This window comes from Chrysochloris asiatica, unplaced genomic scaffold (genome assembly GCF_000296735.1).
Source record: "Chrysochloris asiatica unplaced genomic scaffold, ChrAsi1.0 scaffold00023, whole genome shotgun sequence".
NCBI lineage: Eukaryota > Metazoa > Chordata > Mammalia > Afrosoricida > Chrysochloridae > Chrysochloris > Chrysochloris asiatica.
The window spans coordinates 11,410,170-11,415,296 of record NW_006408541.1 but is presented as its reverse complement, the minus strand read 5'-3'; the positions used below and the strand labels follow the sequence as shown (position 1 = coordinate 11,415,296).

At 42.1% G+C, this 5,127-nt stretch overlaps 1 pseudogene; it reads right to left on the bottom strand.

Moving 5' to 3' along the window:
- Nucleotides 1–3,949: 3,949 nt before the first annotated feature.
- LOC102812737 lies at nucleotides 3,950–4,552 on the bottom strand (annotated as a pseudogene).
- Between the last annotated feature and the right edge of the window lie 575 nt (nucleotides 4,553–5,127).

Here is a 5,127-nt window from a genome sequence, read left to right as displayed (position 1 = left end):
CAACAACCTGACACTACCATATATGACAATATCACCCAGTCTCAACCCAGATATGGAAATATAAACAGACCTACACGACTGAAAATAGAGAACCAGAGATACAATTGCAACAATAACAACAACAGCAAAATCTCATAAAATAATAAGAGGAAATAATGTAGTTACAGAACTTCCAAATGAGGAGGAAATCAAGTAGATTTTAAGAAAAAATGAAACAAATAAAAATAAACCTAACTGGAACCCTAAAAGCGAATTGAAGTCTCACTCTTGCCTACCTCAACCCTTACCCCTAACCCTAGTCTTAACCATAACCCTAGTCCTTACTATGGTTACTACAATAAACCAAGTCCTAGGCATAAACTTGAGTCCCAGTGTGGCGCTGTACGATAAGCACTGGGTCACAAAGTCTGTTTGAACCACAAGGTTGGCGGTTCAAACTCACCAGCTGCTCCTTGGAAACCCTACACAGGCTTAGTATGTGTCAGAATCAACTTGACTGCACTTAACAACAACAGCAACAACAAGGTCTAAATTGGAGTCCTGGTGTGGCACTATAGGATAAGCACTGGACTTTTAACCACAAGGTCAGTGGTTCAAACTCACCAGCCACTCTTTGGAAACCTTATTCAGGGTTGCTATGAGTGGGAATCAATTCAATGGTACTTAATAACAACAAGGCTTAACCTAGACCTAGCCATAGACCTCACTCAAACCCTTGCTCCTTATTCCTACCTGCCTCTCCCCCTCCCAAAGTATATTAAGCATAGAGTTACCATGTTGTTGTTTTGATAAGTGCCATCGAGTCAGTTTCTACTCATAGCAACCTTGTATAGGGTTTCAAGGAGAGGCTGGTGGGTTTGAACCACTGACCTTACAGCGCCACAAGAGAAAATTAAGTTGTTTTCCAGATAAACAGAAATTAGGAGAATTTGTAAAAACAGACTAACCTTATTAAAAAAACCAAAAAAACTCCAGAGTTACCATTTTTTTTGTTGTTGCTGTTGAGTGCCATCCAGTGAGTTCCGACCCATAGTGAGTAATTCCACATCTAGGTATGTATGTGGAATTAAACATGTTCAGACAGAAACTTGTATGTGAATGTTCATAGCAGCATTATTCATAGTGGCTAAAAAGTTGGAACAATCAAGCTGATGAACAGAGAGACAAAATATGGCATCTGATGAAGATATGGATTGCATCTCAATGTAAAGAAAGCAAAAATCCTCACCACTGGACCAATAAACAACATTCTTATCACCAGAGAAAAGATTGAAATTGTCAAGGACTTCGTTCTTCTTGGATCAACTATCAACACTCATGGAAGCAGCAGTCAAGAAATCTAATGATGTATTGCATTAGGCAAATCTGCTGCACAAGACCTTTTTAAAGTGTTGAAGAGCAAAAATGTCAGCTTGAGGACTAAGGTGTACCTGACCCAAGCCATGGTATTTTCAATAACCTCACATGCATGTGAAAGCTGGACAGTAAATAAGGAAGACCGTAGAATTGATGCTTTTGAGTTATGGTGTTGGAGGAGAATATTGAAAGTGCCATGAGCTGCCAATAGAACCGACAGATCTGTGTTGGAGGACATGCAGCCAGATGTCCAAATGTTTTCGGAAGCAGAAAGCCTCATCTTTCTCCTGTGTAACAGCTGGTAGTTTTGAACTGTGACCTTAAGGTTTGCAGTCCAATTTGTAACCACTATGCCACCAGAAGGAGCTCTGGTAGCGTAGTGGTTATGAATCGGACTGTGAGCCGCAAGGTCAGCAGTTTGAAAAACTACCAGCTGTTCCGCGGGAGAAAGACGAGGCTTGCTGCTCCCGTAAAGATTTTCAGCCTCGGAAACCCTGTACAGGGTCGCTATGAGTTGGAACCGACTCCACGGCACATAACAACAACAACAATGCTACCAGAGCTCCTTAACAATATACAATGGAATATTTAAAAAAACATGTTTTCAGACATACTTTAAACATTAAAAAAATTTAAAGCGCTGTATGGACCAAACAAGACATGTTTGCTGACCGGGTTGTGCCTGTGGGCAGTCGTTCGATGACCTTTCTTCTCCACTCTTCATGATCTCAATCCTTTACTAAAGGGTTGTATCCTGCTTCTAAAACAAGCACTTTCTTGTCTTCCTAAAGCCACGTTTGTTAACTCATTCCCATTTGTTTCTGTGTGAAGTGGAAGACGGAAATTAAAGAAGAAAAATGATCCTCAAGTTTGATGGCTACATGTACCAAAAGATCTCCCCGATAAGTATTGTCCCCCATCAGTCATTCGTGAAAGCTGCGTGATAGGAAATTAAGCTCGGGTGGGGGTGCTGCCGGGGATGATGTCAGGGTGGTTTTGGGGGGAAATGAAAGTCATTCATCTTAGTCCAGTGAGACATCCCAGAACTGCCATCTCCTGGCTGCCTTTCTGCGGTTGTGGCCCGTGCAGCATTTGTGCTTTTGCAGCAAATTTGTATCCATCAGCTCAGTAGATTTTATTTCAGACAACCCAGGAAGATTTGGGACGTGGGAGGGTTTGTCCCACTGTTGGTGAGTATTAGCCCTTTTAGATGGTCCCAAAGGGCCAGTAGGAAAATGTTTGTGATTGCCTTTGAAAATGCACAAAGTTCTGTCAGAGGGAAAAAAAAAAAAGGCACAGGCCAAGTGTTAAAATAGGCCCCAGCTGAAGCGGAGTCAATCCTGACTCATGGTGATTCCACGTGTGTCAGAGTAGAACTGCAATGTACAAGATTTTCAGTGGCTTTCCGAACTAGATTGCCAGGTCTTATTTTGGAAGCACATCTGGGTGGACCCAAACCTTCAGCCTTTTGGTTTGTAGCTGAGAGAGACGGTTAGGTGCCTGGAGATTGTAAAGACAGGGAGATATTTGAAAAAAGGAGCTCAGTAAGACTTCTGTGGTCAGTTCTTAGCAATAAGCTCTTTTCCAATATACAAAGTGGTGGCGGGGTGCCATGGAGTCAGTTCCAACTCATAACGCCTCTGCGTAGGGTTTCTGAGGCTGTAAATCTATACGGGAGCAGAAAGCCTCATCTTTCTCTCTCAGAACACCTGGGAGTTTTGAACTGCTGACCTTGAGATTAGCAGCCTGACTCATAACCATTGTGCTACCAGAGCACCTTAATATACAAAGTAGTTGTAGAAATATGAGGGGACTCCCAGTTCCTGACTTTTCCGGGTGACTTCTTTTCTTCTTTTTATCATTATCTGTGTGTCTCCAGCGAAGAACTCCTTAGTACCTTTTCAGTTTTCATGTCTTTCCACACAACCTCCATGGTTCTTGCTGTATTTCTGTAAGAGGCAGACTATTACTAACATTTTTGTTGTTGTTGTTAGGTGCCATTGAGTCAGTTCTGACTCACAGTCACCTTAACGTACAACAGAACGAAACACCACCCTGTCCTGTGCCATCTTACCAATTGCTGCCAAGCTTGAGCCCGTTGCTGCTGGCACTGCGTCAGTCCACCTCATTAGAGGCCTCTTTTTCACGGTCTCTCCCCATTATCAAGTATGATGTCCTTCTCCAGGGACTGGTCCCTTCTGTTAATATGTCCTGAGTCCAAGGACACTGACTTAGCCACTGGGGGCTAGAGTTAAGAATGGTATAGGTTTTCCAAGGAGCAGCTTGTGGGTTTGAACTGCCAAACTTGTGGCTAGCAGTTCAGTGCTTATCCAAGAGCGCCACACCAGGACTCCTTTTGTTATAGGCCTGGTCAAGTTTTTATTTCAGTCTATGTTAGTTGAAGTAGGTCAAATGTTTCTAGAAATTTGTCCATTTCTTCTAGATTTTCAGATTTGTTGGGATACAATTCTTCATAACATTATTTCCATTGATTCTTTTGTGATGTCACCCATATAATTTATTTTTTGCATTTTTCTTTCTTTTTTTTTTTTATGCTTCACTGCTTTTATTGAAGGTCCCTCATGAAATAGATTTACTTTTTCTTCTCCATGTCCCCCTCTTTGACCTCCTTCGCCTTCTTTGCCCTGATGCTGAAGAGCCAGGTGTGGGTGTGGGTCATGTGGAGCTTGGCAAATGCCTTGCAGTCCTTCTCTCCCTGCGTGATGACCAGAGGTTTCTCCTTCTTGGAGATGTTACAGATGGGCAATCCTGGTCTGGTTAGCTGGGTGGCCAGTTTGAGTGCTTCAATAGAACTTTCTCTCTTTTGGGGGCAGAGGGCTTCCTGGGGAATTAGATGAGCTTGGAATGGTACTCCTTCAGGTGCTGTATCTTAGCCTGCAGAGATTCAGTGAATTTGTTCCTCCTCATTGGGTTTACAGAGAACCCCATGGTCCATACCACCTTCTTATGGATACCTGCTTGGACTTTGGCGTGATACTGCACATTAGGGCATCACACAGTGGGCCACATGGGTCTGGATGCAGTGCGTGGGGCAATGCTGGAAGCTTAGGCTTGTCGATTCTCGAGTCTGTAGACTTTCCACTCCGTCTGGTTGATCCACATGGCCACTTACTGCTTGCTGCCAGTCCTCGTGGAAGTGAGGCTTCAGAATCATGCCATTCTGGCTAGGCCCCATAGCTGGCTATGGCCCTCCTCAAAACAGAATGGCCGAGTGGAAAGAAAGTCACCCATGTAATTTCTTATTCAAGTTATTTGCATTCTTTTCTTTTGTTAGATTTGCCAGTGATTTGATTTGATTAATCCTTTCAGAAAACTAACTTCTTGTCTTGATTCTTTCTATTGTTTTCTGTTATCTATTTCATTTATTTCTACTCTAGCCTTTATGATTTCTTTTCTTCTGGTGACTATAGGTTTGCTTCGCTGCTCTTATTCTAATTGCTGGAGATGTTGGGGTAACGTACTGATTTTGGTTCTTTCTTCTCTTTAGATGTGTATATTCTTTGCTGTTGTTTTAATGCTTACTAAATCTTTCTAATTTCCTCTCTTTCTTTTGATGTGAAGGGATATTAATTTTCTTTGGAGTTACTCTGTAATTTATTAATTTTTCCCTGCTTAAAACAGTCTATTTTATCTTGAGATCTACTTGACTTTCTTGCCATCTGGAAGTTCTATATCTACACTATTCCTTCTTTTTGCTTTCCAGTTGTCTTCAATATAAATTAATGTTTCTGGTTCCCTATTTTCAGTCTT